The sequence below is a fragment of the Oncorhynchus clarkii genome, chromosome 1 (genome assembly GCF_045791955.1).
Source record: "Oncorhynchus clarkii lewisi isolate Uvic-CL-2024 chromosome 1, UVic_Ocla_1.0, whole genome shotgun sequence".
Taxonomy (NCBI): Eukaryota; Metazoa; Chordata; class Actinopteri; order Salmoniformes; family Salmonidae; genus Oncorhynchus; species Oncorhynchus clarkii.
Window position 1 is genome coordinate 19,518,171 of NC_092147.1, and position 14,892 is coordinate 19,533,062.

At 59.0% G+C, this 14,892-nt stretch overlaps 1 protein-coding gene across 1 annotated transcript in view; it reads right to left on the bottom strand.

Annotated features, from left to right (window-relative positions):
• LOC139415575 (neurocan core protein-like) overlaps positions 1–14,892 on the bottom strand; it is a gene marked incomplete at its 5' end in the record, with an annotated part of 185,225 nt that overhangs the window by 19,924 nt on the left and 150,409 nt on the right. The window lies entirely within an intron of this gene.

Below are 14,892 nucleotides of genomic sequence, written 5' to 3' on the forward strand. Positions count from 1 at the left end.
CTGACTGGGTTTGGTTTGGAGGTGAGCTGACTGGGCTTGGAGGTGAGCTGACTGGATTTGGAGGTGAGCTGACTGGGTTTGGAGGTGAGCTGACTAGGCTTGGAGGTGAGCTGTCTGGGCTTGGAGGTGAGCTGACTGGGCTTGGAGGTGAGCTGTCTGGGCTTGGAGGTGAGCTGACTGGGTTTGGAGGTGAGCTGACTGGGCTTGGAGGTGAGCTGACTGGATTTGAAGGTGAGCAGTCTGGGCTTGGAGGTGAGCTGACTGGGCTTGGAGGTGAGCTGTCTGGGCTTGGAGGTGAGCTGACTGGGCTTGGAGGTGAGCTGAGTGGGCTTGGAGGTGAGCTGACTGGGCTTGGAGGTGAGCTGTCTGGGTTTGGAGGTGAGCTGACTGGATTTGGAGGTGAGCTGACTGGGCTTGGAGGTGAGCTGTCTGGGCTTGGACGTGAGCTGACTGGGTTTGGTTTGGAGGTGAGCTGACTGGGCTTGGAGGTGAGCTGACTGGGTTTGGAGGTGAGCTGTCTGGGCTTGGAGGTGAGCTGACTGGGCTTGGAGGTGAGCTGACTTGGCTTGGAGGTGAGCTGTCTGGGCTTGGAGGTGAGCTGACTGGGTTTGGAGGTGAGCTGACTGGATTTGGAGGTGAGCTGACTGGGCTTGGAGGTGAGCTGACTGGGTTTGGTTTGGAGGTGAGCTGACTGGGCTTGGAGGTGAGCTGACTGGGCTTGGAGGTGAGCTGTCTGGGCTTGGGGGTGAGCTGTCTGGGCTTGGAGGTGAGCTGACTGGGTTTGGTTTGGAGGTGAGCTGACTGGGCTTGGAGGTGAGCTGACTGGATTTGGAGGTGAGCTGACTGGGTTTGGAGGTGAGCTGACTAGGCTTGGAGGTGAGCTGTCTGGGCTTGGAGGTGAGCTGACTGGGCTTGGAGGTGAGCTGTCTGGGCTTGGAGGTGAGCTGACTGGGTTTGGAGGTGAGCTGACTAGGTTTGGTTTGGAGGTGAGCTGACTGGGCTTGGAGGTGATCTGACTGGGTTTGGAGGTGAGCTGTCTGGGCTTGGAGGTGAGCTGACTGGGCTTGGAGCAGAGCTGTCTGGGCTTGGAGGTGAGCTGACTGGGCTTGGAGGTGAGCTGTCTGGGCTTGGAGGTGAGCTAACTGGGCTTGGAGGTGAGCTGCCTGGGCTTGGAGGTGAGCTGACTGGGCTTGGAGTTGAGCTGACTGGGCTTGGAAGTGAGCTGACTGGGCTTGGGGGTGAGCTGTCTGGGTTTGGAGGTGAGCTGTCTGGGTTTGGAGGTGAGATGTCTGGGTTTGGAGGTTAGCTGACTGGGCTTGGAGGTGAGCTGACTGGGCTTGGAGGTGAGCTGAGTGGGCTTGGAGGTGAGCTGACTGGGCTTGGAGGTGAGCTTTCTGGGTTTGGAGGTGAGCTGACTGGATTTGGAGGTGAGCTGACTGGGCTTGGAGGTGAGCTGACTGGGTTTGGTTTGGAGGTGAGCTGACTGGGCTTGGAGGTGAGCTGATTGGGTTTGGAGGTGAGCTGTCTGGGCTTGGAGGTGAGCTGACTGGGCTTGGAGGTGAGCTGTCTGGGCTTGGACGTGAGCTGACTGGGTTTGGTTTGGAGGTGAGCTGACTGGGCTTGGAGGTGAGCTGACTGGGTTTGGAGGTGAGCTGTCTGGGCTTGGAGGTGAGCTGACTGGGCTTGGAGGTGAGCTGACTGGGCTTGGAGGTGAGCTGTCTGGGCTTGGAGGTGAGCTGACTGGGTTTGGAGGTGAGCTGACTGGATTTGGAGGTGAGCTGACTGGGCTTGGAGGTGAGCTGACTGGGTTTGGTTTGGAGGTGAGCTGACTGGGCTTGGAGGTGAGCTGACTGGGCTTGGAGGTGAGCTAACTGGGCTTGGAGGTGAGTTGACTGGGTTTGGTTTGGAGGTGAGCTGACTGGGCTTGGAGGTGAGCTGACTGGGTTTGGAGGTGAGCTGTCTGGGCTTGGAGGTGAGCTGACTGGGCTTGGAGGTGAGCTGACTTGGCTTGGAGGTGAGCTGTCTGGGCTTGGAGGTGAGCTGACTGGGTTTGGAGGTGAGCTGACTGGATTTGAAGTTGAGCTGACTGGGCTTGGAGGTGAGCTGACTGGGTTTGGTTTGGAGGTGAGCTGACTGGGGTTGGAGGTGAGCTGACTGGGTTTGGAGGTGAGCTGTCTGGGTTTGGAGGTGAGCTGACTGGGTTTGGTTTGGAGGTGAGCTGACTGGGCTTGGAGGTGAGCTGACTTGGTTTGGAGGTGAGCTGTCTGGGCTTGGAGGTGAGCTGACTGGGCTTGGAGCAGAGCTGTCTGGGCTTGGAGGTGAGCTGACTGGGCTTGGAGGTGAGCTGTCTGGGCTTGGAGGTGAGCTGACTGGGCTTGGAGGTGAGCTGCCTGGGCTTGGTGAGCTGACTGGGCTTGGAGTTGAGCTGACTGGGCTTGGAGGTGAGCTGACTGGGCTTGGGTGTGAGCTGTCTGGGTTTGGAGGTGAGCTGACTGGGTTTGGAGGTGAGATGTCTGGGTTTGGAGGTGAGCTGACTGGGTTTGGAGGTGAGCTGACTGGGTTTGGTTTGGAAGTGAGCTGACTGGGCTTGGAGGTGAGCTGACTGGGCTTGGAGGTGAGCTGTCTGGGCTTGGAGGTGAGCTGACTGGGCTTGGAGGTCAGCTGTCTGGGTTTGGAGGTGAGCTGACTGGATTTGGAGGTGAGCTGACTGGGCTTGGAGGTGAGCTGTCTGGATTTGGAGGTGAGCTGACTGGGCTTGGAGGTGAGCTGTCTGGGCTTGGAGGTGAGCTGACTGGGCTTGGAGGTGAGCTGTCTGGGCTTGGAGGTGAGCTGACTGGGTTTGGTTTGGAGGTGAGCTGACTGGGCTTGGAGGTGAGCTGTCTGGGTTTGGAGGTGAGCTGTCTGGGCTTGGAGGTGAGCTGACTGGGCTTGGAGGTGAGCTGACTGGGATTGGAGGTGAGCTGAGTGGGTTTGGTTTGGAGGTGAGCTGAATGGGCTTGGAGGTGAGTTTTCTGGGTTTCGAGGCTAGCTGACTGGGTTTGGAAGTGAGCTGACTGGGTTTGGTTTGGAGGTGAGCTGACTGGGCTTGGAGGTGAGCTGACTGGATTTGAAGGTGAGCAGTCTGGGCTTGGAGGTGAGCTGACTGGGCTTGGAGGTGAGCTGTCTGGGCTTGGAGGTGAGCTGACTGGGCTTGGAGGTGAGCTGACTGGATTTGAAGTTGAGCTGACTGGGCTTGGAGGTGAGCTGACTGGGTTTGGTTTGGAGGTGAGCTGACTGGGGTTGGAGGTGAGCTGACTGGGTTTGGAGGTGAGCTGTCTGGGCTTGGAGGTGAGCTGACTGGGCTTGGAGCAGAGCCGTCTGGGCTTGGAGGTGAGCTGACTGGGTTTGGAGGTGAGCTGACTGGGTTTGGAAGTGAGCTGACTGGGCTTGGAGGTGAGCTGTCTGGGTTTGGAGGTGAGATGTCTGGGTTTGAGGTGAGCTGACTGGGTTTGGTTTGGAGGTGAGCTGACTGGGCTTGGAGGTGAGCTGACTGGGCTTGGAGGTGAGCTGTCTGGGCTTGGAGGTGAGCTGACTGGGTTTGGAGGTCAGCTGTCTGGGTTTGGAGGTGAGCTGACTAGATTTGGAGGTGAGCTGACTGGGCTTGGAGGTGAGCTGTCTGGATTTGGAGGTGAGGTGACTGGGCTTGGAGGTGAGCTGTCTGGGCTTGGAGGTGAGCTGACTGGGTTTGGTTTGGAGGTGAGCTGACTGGGCTTGGAGGTGAGCTGACTGGGCTTGGAGGTGAGCTGTCTGGGCTTGGAGTTGAGCTGTCTGGGCTTGGAGGTGAGCTGACTGGGTTTGGTTTGGAGGTGAGCTGACTGGGCTTGGAGGTGAGCTGTCTGGGTTTGGAGGTGAGCTGTCTGGGCTTGGAGGTGAGCTGACTGGGCTTGCAGGTGAGCTGACTGGGCTTGGAGGTGAGCTGAGTGGGTTTGGTTTGGAGGTGAGCTGACTGGGCTTGGAGTGAGCTTTCTGGGTTTGGAGGTGAGCTGACTGGGTTTGGAGGTGAGCTGAATTGGGTTTGGTTTGGATGTGAATTTACTGGGCTTGGAGGTGAGCTGACTGGATTTGAAGGTGAGCTGTCTGGGCTTGGAGGTGAGCTGACTGGGCTTGGAGGTGAGCTGTCTGGGCTTGGAGGTGAGCTGACTGGTCTTGGAGGTGAGCTGAGTGGGCTTGGAGGTGAGCTGACTGGGCTTGGAGGTGAGCTGTCTGGGCTTGGAGGTGAGCTGACTGGGCTTGGAGGTGAGCTGAGTGGGCTTGGAGGTGAGCTGACTGGGCTTGGAGGTGAGCTGTCTGGGTTTGGAGATGAGCTGACTGGGCTTGGAGGTGAGCTGACTGGGTTTGGAGGTCAGCTGTCTGGGTTTGGAGGTGAGCTGACTAGATTTGGAGGTGAGCTGACTGGGCTTGGAGGTGAGCTGTCTGGATTTGGAGGTGAGGTGACTGGGCTTGGAGGTGAGCTGTCTGGGCTTGGAGGTGAGCTGACTGGGTTTGGTTTGGAGGTGAGCTGACTGGGCTTGGAGGTGAGCTGACTGGGCTTGGAGGTGAGCTGTCTGGGCTTGGAGGTGAGCTGTCTGGGCTTGGAGGTGAGCTGACTGGGTTTGGTTTGGAGGTGAGCTGACTGGGCTTGGAGGTGAGCTGTCTGGGTTTGGAGGTGAGCTGTCTGGGCTTGGAGATGAGCTGACTGGGCTTGCAGGTGAGCTGACTGGGCTTGGAGGTGAGCTGAGTGGGTTTGGTTTGGAGGTGAGCTGACTGGGCTTGGAGGTGAGCTGTCTGGGCTTGGAGGTGAGCTGACTGGGTTTGGAGGTCAGCTGTCTGGGTTTGGAGGTGAGCTGACTAGATTTGGAGGTGAGCTGACTGGGCTTGGAGGTGAGCTGTCTGGATTTGGAGGTGAGGTGACTGGGCTTGGAGGTGAGCTGTCTGGGCTTGGAGGTGAGCTGACTGGGTTTGGTTTGGAGGTGAGCTGACTGGGCTTGGAGGTGAGCTGACTGGGCTTGGAGGTGAGCTGTCTGGGCTTGGAGGTGAGCTGTCTGGGCTTGGAGGTGAGCTGACTGGGTTTGGTTTGGAGGTGAGCTGACTGGGCATGGAGGTGAGCTGTCTGGGTTTGGAGGTGAGCTGTCTGGGCTTGGAGGTGAGCTGACTGGGCTTGCAGGTGAGCTGACTGGGCTTGGAGGTGAGCTGAGTGGGTTTGGTTTGGAGGTGAGCTGACTGGGCTTGGAGTGAGCTTTCTGGGTTTGGAGGTGAGCTGACTGGGTTTGGAGGTGAGCTGAATTGGGTTTGGTTTGGATGTGAATTTACTGGGCTTGGAGGTGAGCTGACTGGATTTGAAGGTGAGCTGTCTGGGCTTGGAGGTGAGCTGACTGGGCTTGGAGGTGAGCTGTCTGGGCTTGGAGGTGAGCTGACTGGTCTTGGAGGTGAGCTGAGTGGGCTTGGAGGTGAGCTGACTGGGCTTGGAGGTGAGCTGTCTGGGCTTGGAGGTGAGCTGACTGGGCTTGGAGGTGAGCTGAGTGGGCTTGGAGGTGAGCTGACTGGGCTTGGAGGTGAGCTGTCTGGGTTTGGAGATGAGCTGACTGGATTTGGAGGTGAGCTGACTGGGCTTGGAGGTGAGCTGTCTGGGCTTGGACGTGAGCTGACTGGGTTTGGTTTGGAGGTGAGCTGACTGGGCTTTGAGGTGAGCTGACTGGGTTTGGAGGTGAGCTGTCTGGGCTTGGAGGTGAGCTGACTGGGCTTGGAGGTGAGCTGACTGGGCTTGGTGGTGAGCTGTCTGGGCTTGGAGGTGAGCTGACTGGGTTTGGAGGTGAGCTGACTGGGTTTGGAGGTGAGCTGACTGGGTTTGGTTTGCAGGTGAGCTGACTGGGCTTGGAGGTGAGCTGACTGGATTTGAAGGTGAGCTGTCTGGGCTTGGAGGTGAGCTGACTGGGCTTGGAGGTGAGCTGTCTGGGCTTAGCGGTGAGCTGACTAGATTTGGAGGTGAGCTGACTGGGCTTGGAGGTGAGCTGTCTGGATTTGGAGGTGAGGTGACTGGGCTTGGAGGTGAGCTGTCTGGGCTTGGAGGTGAGCTGACTGGGCTTGGAGGTGAGCTGACTGGGTCTGGAGGTGAGCTGTCTGGGCTTGGAGGTGAGCTGACTGGGTCTGGAGGTGAGCTGTCTGGGCTTGGAGTTGAGCTGACTGGGCTTGGAGGTGAGCTGACTGGGCTTGGAGGTGAGCTGTCTGGGCTTGGACGTGAGCTGACTGGGTTTGGTTTGGAGGTGAGCTGACTGGGCTTGGAGGTGAGCTGACTGGGTTTGGAGGTGAGCTGTCTGGGCTTGGAGGTGAGCTGAGTGGACTTGGAGGTGAGCTGACTGGGCTTGGAGGTGTGCTGTCTGGGCTTGGAGGTGAGCTGTCTGGGCTTGGAGGTGAGCTGACTGGGCTTGGAGGTGAGCTGACTGGGTCTGGAGGTGAGCTGTCTGGGCTTGGAGGTGAGCTGACTGGGCTTGGAGGTGAGCTGTCTGGGCTTGGAGGTGAGCTGACTGGGCTTGGAGGTGAGCTGACTGGGTCTGGAGGTGAGCTGTCTGGGCTTGGAGGTGAGCTGACTGGGTCTGGAGGTGAGCTGTCTGGGCTTGGAGTTGAGCTGACTGGGCTTGGAGGTGAGCTGACTGGGCTTGGAGGTGAGCTGTCTGGGCTTGGACGTGAGCTGACTGGGTTTGGTTTGGAGGTGAGCTGACTGGGCTTGGAGGTGAGCTGACTGGGTTTGGAGGTGAGCTGTCTGGGCTTGGAGGTGAGCTGAGTGGACTTGGAGGTGAGCTGACTGGGCTTGGAGGTGTGCTGTCTGGGCTTGGAGGTGAGCTGACTGGGTTTGGAGGTGAGCTGACTGGATTTGGAGGTGAGATGACTGGGCTTGGAGTTGAGCTATCTGGGCTTGGAGGTGAGCTGACTGGGTTTGGTTTGGAGGTGAGCTGACTGGGCTTGGAGGTGAGCTGACTGGGCTTGGAGGTGAGCTGTCTGGGCTTGGAGGTGAGCTGAGTGGGCTTGGAGGTGAGCTGAGTGGGCTTGGAGGTGAGCTGACTGGGCCTGGAGGTGAGCTGTCTGGGCTTGGAGGTGAGCTGACTGGGCTTGGAGGTGAGCTGACTGGGTTTGGAGGTGAGCTGTCTGGGCTTGGAGGTGAGCTGACTGGGCTTGGAGGTGAGCTGACTGGGCTTGGAGGTGAGCTGTCTGGGCTTGGAGGTGAGCTGTCTGGGCTTGGTTTGGAGGTGAGCTGACTGGGCTTGGAGTTGAGCTGACTGGGCTTGGAGGTGAGCTGACTGGGCTTGGAGGTGAGCTGACTGGGTCTGGAGGTGAGCTGTCTGGGCTTGGAGGTGAGCTGACTGGGCTTGAAAGTGAGCTGACTGGGCTTGGAGGTGAGCTGTCTGGGCTTGGAGGTGAGCTGACTGGGTTTGGTTTGGAGGTGAGCTGACTGGGTTTGGAGGTGAGCTGACTGGGCTTGGAGGTGAGCTGACTGGGCTTGGAGGTGAGCTGTCTGGGCTTGGAGGTGAGCTGACTGGGTTTGGAGCTGAGCTGACTGGGTTTGGTTTGAAGGTGAGGTGACTGGGCTTGGAGGTGAGCTGACTGGGCTTGGAGGTGAGCTGTCTGGACTTGGAGGTGAGCTGACTGGGCTTGGAGGTGAGCTGACTGGGCTTGGAGGTGAGCTGACTGGGCTTGGAGGTGAGCTGTCTGGACTTGGAGGTGAGCTGACTAGGTTTGGAGGTGAGCTGACTGGATTTGGAGGTGAGCTGACTAGGTTTGGAGGTGAGCTGACTGGATTTGGAGGTGAGCTGACTGGGCTTGGAGGTGAGCTGACTGGGTTTGGTTTGGAGGTGAGCTGACTGGCTTGGAGGTGAGCTGACTGGGCTTGGAGGTGAGCTGTCTGGGCTTGGAGGTGAGCTGACTGGGCTTGGAGGTGAGCTGTCTGGGCTTGGAGGTGAGCTGACTGGGCTTGGAGGTGAGCTGACTGGGTCTGGAGGTGAGCTGTCTGGGCTTGGAGGTGAGCTGACTGGGTCTGGAGGTGAGCTGTCTGGGCTTGGAGTTGAGCTGACTGGGCTTGGAGGTGAGCTGACTGGGCTTGGAGGTGAGCTGTCTGGGCTTGGACGTGAGCTGACTGGGTTTGGTTTGGAGGTGAGCTGACTGGGCTTGGAGGTGAGCTGACTGGGTTTGGAGGTGAGCTGTCTGGGCTTGGAGGTGAGCTGACTGGACTTGGAGGTGAGCTGTCTGGGCTTGGAGGTGAGCTGTCTGGGCTTGGAGGTGAGCTGACTGGGTTTGGAGCTGAGCTGACTGGGTTTGGTTTGAAGGTGAGGTGACTGGGCTTGGAGGTGAGCTGACTGGGCTTGGAGGTGAGCTGTCTGGACTTGGAGGTGAGCTGACTGGGCTTGGAGGTGAGCTGACTGGGCTTGGAGGTGAGCTGACTGGGCTTGGAGGTGAGCTGTCTGGACTTGGAGGTGAGCTGACTAGGTTTGGAGGTGAGCTGACTGGATTTGGAGGTGAGCTGACTAGGTTTGGAGGTGAGCTGACTGGATTTGGAGGTGAGCTGTCTGGGCTTGGAGGTGAGCTGAGTGGGCTTGGAGGTGAGCTGAGTGGGCTTGGAGGTGAGCTGACTGGGCCTGGAGGTGAGCTGTCTGGGCTTGGAGGTGAGCTGACTGGGCTTGGAGGTGAGCTGACTGGGTTTGGAGGTGAGCTGTCTGGGCTTGGAGGTGAGCTGACTGGGCTTGGAGGTGAGCTGACTGGGCTTGGAGGTGAGCTGTCTGGGCTTGGAGGTGAGCTGTCTGGGCTTGGTTTGGAGGTGAGCTGACTGGGCTTGGAGTTGAGCTGACTGGGCTTGGAGGTGAGCTGACTGGGCTTGGAGGTGAGCTGACTGGGTCTGGAGGTGAGCTGTCTGGGCTTGGAGGTGAGCTGACTGGGCTTGAACGTGAGCTGACTGGGCTTGGAGGTGAGCTGTCTGGGCTTGGAGGTGAGCTGACTGGGTTTGGTTTGGAGGTGAGCTGACTGGGTTTGGAGGTGAGCTGACTGGGCTTGGAGGTGAGCTGTCTGGGCTTGGAGGTGAGCTGTCTGGGCTTGGAGGTGAGCTGACTGGGTTTGGAGCTGAGCTGACTGGGTTTGGTTTGAAGGTGAGGTGACTGGGCTTGGAGGTGAGCTGACTGGGCTTGGAGGTGAGCTGTCTGGACTTGGAGGTGAGCTGACTGGGCTTGGAGGTGAGCTGACTGGGCTTGGAGGTGAGCTGTCTGGACTTGGAGGTGAGCTGACTAGGTTTGGAGGTGAGCTGACTGGATTTGGAGGTGAGCTGACTAGGTTTGGAGGTGAGCTGACTGGATTTGGAGGTGAGCTGACTGGGCTTGGAGGTGAGCTGACTGGGTTTGGTTTGGAGGTGAGCTGACTGGGCTTGGAGGTGAGCTGTCTGGGCTTGGAGGTGAGCTGACTGGGCTTGGAGGTGAGCTGTCTGGGCTTGGAGGTGAGCTGACTGGGCTTGGAGGTGAGCTGACTGGGTCTGGAGGTGAGCTGTCTGGGCTTGGAGGTGAGCTGACTGGGTCTGGAGGTGAGCTGTCTGGGCTTGGAGTTGAGCTGACTGGGCTTGGAGGTGAGCTGACTGGGCTTGGAGGTGAGCTGTCTGGGCTTGGACGTGAGCTGACTGGGTTTGGTTTGGAGGTGAGCTGACTGGGCTTGGAGGTGAGCTGACTGGGTTTGGAGGTGAGCTGTCTGGGCTTGGAGGTGAGCTGACTGGGCTTGGAGGTGAGCTGTCTGGGCTTGGAGGTGAGCTGTCTGGGCTTGGAGGTGAGCTGACTGGGTTTGGAGCTGAGCTGACTGGGTTTGGTTTGAAGGTGAGGTGACTGGGCTTGGAGGTGAGCTGACTGGGCTTGGAGGTGAGCTGTCTGGACTTGGAGGTGAGCTGACTGGGCTTGGAGGTGAGCTGACTGGGCTTGGAGGTGAGCTGACTGGGCTTGGAGGTGAGCTGTCTGGACTTGGAGGTGAGCTGACTAGGTTTGGAGGTGAGCTGACTGGATTTGGAGGTGAGCTGACTAGGTTTGGAGGTGAGCTGACTGGATTTGGAGGTGAGCTGACTGGGCTTGGAGGTGAGCTGACTGGGTTTGGTTTGGAGGTGAGCTGACTGGCTTGGAGGTGAGCTGACTGGGCTTGGAGGTGAGCTGTCTGGGCTTGGAGGTGAGCTGACTGGGCTTGGAGGTGAGCTGTCTGGGCTTGGAGGTGAGCTGACTGGGCTTGGAGGTGAGCTGACTGGGACTGGAGGTGAGCTGTCTGGGCTTGGAGGTGAGCTGACTGGGTCTGGAGGTGAGCTGTCTGGGCTTGGAGTTGAGCTGACTGGGCTTGGAGGTGAGCTGACTGGGCTTGGAGGTGAGCTGTCTGGGCTTGGACGTGAGCTGACTGGGTTTGGTTTGGAGGTGAGCTGACTGGGCTTGGAGGTGAGCTGACTGGGTTTGGAGGTGAGCTGTCTGGGCTTGGAGGTGAGCTGACTGGACTTGGAGGTGAGCTGACTGGGCTTGGAGGTGTGCTGTCTGGGCTTGGAGGTGAGCTGACTGGGTTTGGTTTGGAGGTGAGCTGACTGGGCTTGGAGGTGAGCTGACTGGGCTTGGAGGTGAGCTGTCTGGGCTTGGAGGTGAGCTGACTGGGTTTGGAGGTGAGCTGACTGGGTTTGGTTTGGAGGTGAGCTGACTGGGAATGGAGGTGAGCTGTCTGGGCTTGGAGGTGAGCTGTCTGGACTTGGAGGTGAGCTGACTGGGTTTGGAGCTGAGCTGACTGGGTTTGGTTTGAAGTTGAGGTGACTGGGCTTGGAGGTGAGCTGACTGGGCTTGGAGGTGAGCTGTCTGGGCTTGGAGGTGAGCTGACTGGGCTTGGAGGTGAGCTGTCTGGGCTTGGAGGTGAGCCGACTGGGCTTGGAGGTGAGCTGACTGGGCTTGGTGGTGAGCTGACTGGGTTTGGAGGTGAGCTGACTGGGTTTGGTTTGGAGGTGAGCTGACTGGGCTTGGAGGCTAGCTGACTGGGCTTGGAGGTGAGCTGTCTGGGCTTGGAGGTGAGCTGAGTGGGCTTGGAGGTGAGCTGAGTGGGCTTGGAGGTGAGCTGACTGGGCTTGGAGGTGAGCTGTCTGGGCTTGGAGGTGAGCTGACTGGGCTTGGAGGTGAGCTGACTGGGTTTGGAGGTGAGCTGTCTGGGCTTGGAGGTGAGCTGACTGGGCTTGGAGGTGAGCTGACTGGGCTTGGAGGTGAGCTGTCTGGGCTTGGAGGTGAGCTGTCTGGGCTTGGTTTGGAGGTGAGCTGACTGGGCTTGGAGTTGAGCTGACTGGGCTTGGAGGTGAGCTGACTGGGCTTGGAGGTGAGCTGACTGGGTCTGGAGGTGAGCTGTCTGGGCTTGGAGGTGAGCTGACTGGGCTTGGAGGTGAGCTGTCTGGGCTTGGACGTGAGCTGACTGGGTTTGGTTTGGAGGTGAGCTGACTGGGCTTGGAGGTGAGCTGACTGGGTTTGGAGGTGAGCTGTCTGGGCTTGGAGGTGAGCTGACTGGGCTTGGAGGTGAGCTGACTGTGCTTGGAGGTGAGCTGTCTGGGCTTGGAGGTGAGCTGACTGGGTTTGGAGGTGAGCTGACTGGATTTGGAGGTGAGCTGACTGGGCTTGGAGTTGAGCTATCTGGGCTTGGAGGTGAGCTGACTGGGTTTGGTTTGGAGGTGAGCTGACTGGGCTTGGAGGTGAGCTGACTGGGCTTGGAGGTGAGCTGTCTGGGCTTGGAGGTGAGCTGACTGGGTTTGGAGGTGAGCTGACTGGGTTTGGTTTGGAGGTGAGCTGACTGGGTTTGGAGGTGAGCTGACTGGGCTTGGAGGTGAGCTGTCTGGGCTTGGAGGTGAGCTGACTGGGTTTGGAGCTGAGCTGACTGGGTTTGGAGCTGAGCTGACTGGGTTTGGTTTGAAGGTGAGGTGACTGGGCTTGGAGGTGAGCTGACTGGGCTTGGAGGTGAGCTGTCTGGACTTGGAGGTGAGCTGACTGGGCTTGGAGGTGAGCTGTCTGGGCTTGGAGGTGAGCTGACTGGGTTTGGAGGTGAGCTGTCTGGGCTTGGAGGTGAGCTGACTGGGCTTGGAGGTGAGCTGACTGGGCTTGGAGGTGAGCTGTCTGGGCTTGGAGGTGAGCTGTCTGGGCTTGGAGGTGAGCTAACTGGGTTTGGAGGTGAGCTGACTGGGTTTGGAGGTGAGCTGACTGGGCTTGGGGGTGAGCTGACTGGGCTTGGAGGTGAGCTGTCTGGGCTTGGAGGTGAGCTGACTGGGTTTGGAGGTGAGCTGTCTCGGCTTGGAGGTGAGCTGACTGGGTTTGGAGGTGAGCTGACTGGGTTTGGTTTGGAGGTGAGCTGACTGGGCTTGGAGGTGAGCTGACTGGGCTTGGAGGTGAGCTGTCTGGGCTTGGAGGTGAGCTGAGTGGGCTTGGAGGTGAGCTGAGTGGGCTTGGAGGTGAGCTGACTGGGCTTGGAGGTGAGCTGTCTGGGCTTGGAGGTGAGCTGACTGGGCTTGGAGGTGAGCTGACTGGGTCTGGAGGTGAGCTGTCTGGGCTTGGAGGTGAGCTGACTGGGCTTGAAAGTGAGCTGACTGGGCTTGGAGGTGAGCTGACTGGGTCTGGAGGTGAGCTGTCTGGGCTTGGAGTTGAGCTGACTGGGCTTGGAGGTGAGCTGACTGGGCTTGGAGGTGAGCTGTCTGGGCTTGGACGTGAGCTGACTGGGTTTGGTTTGGAGGTGAGCTGACTGGGCTTGGAGGTGAGCTGACTGGGTTTGGAGGTGAGCTGTCTGGGCTTGGAGGTGAGCTGACTGGGCTTGGAGGTGAGCTGACTGTGCTTGGAGGTGAGCTGTCTGGGCTTGGAGGTGAGCTGACTGGGTTTGGAGGTGAGCTGACTGGATTTGGAGGTGAGCTGACTGGGCTTGGAGTTGAGCTATCTGGGCTTGGAGGTGAGCTGACTGGGTTTGGTTTGGAGGTGAGCTGACTGGGCTTGGAGGTGAGCTGACTGGGCTTGGAGGTGAGCTGACTGGGTTTGGAGGTGAGCTGACTGGGTTTGGTTTGGAGGTGAGCTGACTGGGTTTGGAGGTGAGCTGACTGGGCTTGGAGGTGAGCTGTCTGGGCTTGGAGGTGAGCTGTCTGGGCTTGGAGGTGAGCTGTCTGGGCTTGGAGGTGAGCTGACTGGGTTTGGAGCTGAGCTGACTGGGTTTGGTTTGAAAGTGAGGTGACTGGGCTTGGAGGTGAGCTGACTGGGCTTGGAGGTGAGCTGTCTGGACTTGGAGGTGAGCTGACTGGGCTTGGAGGTGAGCTGTCTGGGCTTGGAGGTGTGCTGACTGGGCTTGGAGGTGAGCTGACTGGGTTTGGAGGTGAGCTGTCTGGGCTTGGAGGTGAGCTGACTGGGCTTGGAGGTGAGCTGACTGGGCTTGGAGGTGAGCTGTCTGGGCTTGGAGGTGAGCTGTCTGGGCTTGGAGGTGAGCTAACTGGGTTTGGAGGTGAGCTGACTGGGTTTGGAGGTGAGCTGACTGGGCTTGGAGGTGAGCTGACTGGGTTTGGAGGTGAGCTGACTGGGTTTGGTTTGGAGGTGAGCTGACTGGGCTTGGAGGTGAGCTGACTGGGCTTGGAGGTGAGCTGACTGGGCTTGGAGGTGAGCTGACTGGGTTTGGAGGTGAGCTGACTGGGTTTGGTTTGGAGGTGAGCTGACTGGGCTTGGAGGTGAGCTGACTGGGCTTGGAGGAGAGCTGTCTGGGCTTGGAGGTGAGCTGTCTGGGCTTGGAGGTGAGCTGAGTGGGCTTGGAGGTGAGCTGACTGGGCTTGGAGGTGAGCTGTCTGGGCTTGGAGGTGAGCTGACTGGGCTTGGAGGTGAGCTGACTGCGTTTGGAGGTTAGCTGACTGGGTTTGGTTTGGAGGTGAGCTGACTGGGCTTGGAGGTGAGCTGACTGGGCTTGGAGGTGAGCTGTCTGGGCTTGGAAGTGAGCTGACTGGGTTTGGAGCTGAGCTGACTGGGTTTGGAGGTGAGCTGACTGGGCTTGGAGGTGAGCTGACTGGGCCTGGAGGTGAGCTGACTGGGCTTGGAGGTGAGCTGTCTGGGCTTGGAGGTGAGCTGTCTGGGCTTGGAGGTGAGCTGACTGGGCTTGGAGGTGAGCTGAGTGGGTTTGGAGGTGAGCTGACTGGATTTGGAGGTGAGCTGACTGGGCTTGGAGGTGAGCTGTCTGGGCTTGGAGGTGAGCTGACTGGGTTTGGAGGTGAGCTGACTGGGCTTGGAGGTGAGCTGACTGGGCTTGGAGGTGAGCTGTCTGGGCTTGGAGGTGAGCTGTCTGGGCTTGGAGGTGAGCTAACTGGGTTTGGAGGTGAGCTGACTGGGTTTGGAGGTGAGCTGACTGGGCTTGGAGGTGAGCTGACTGGGTTTGGAGGTGAGCTGACTGGGTTTGGTTTGGAGGTGAGCTGACTGGGCTTGGAGGTGAGCTGACTGGGCTTGGAGGTGAGCTGACTGGGCTTGGAGGTGAGCTGACTGGGTTTGGAGGTGAGCTGACTGGGTTTGTTTTGGAGGTGAGCTGACTGGGCTTGGAGGTGAGCTGACTGGGCTTGGAGGTGAGCTGTCTGGGCTTGGAGGTGAGCTGTCTGGGCTTGGAGGTGAGCTGACTGGGCTTGGAGGTGAGCTGACTGGGCTTGGAGGTGAGCTGTCTGGGCTTGGAGGTGAGCTGACTGGGCTTGGAGGTGAGCTGACTGCGTTTGGAGGTGAGCTGACTGGGTTTGGTTTGGAGGTGAGCTGACTGGGCTTGGAGGTGAGCTGACTGGGCTTGGAGGTGAGCTGTCTGGGCTTGGAAGTGAGCTGACTGGGTTTGGAGCTGAGCTGACTGGGTTTGGAGGTGAGCTGACTGGGC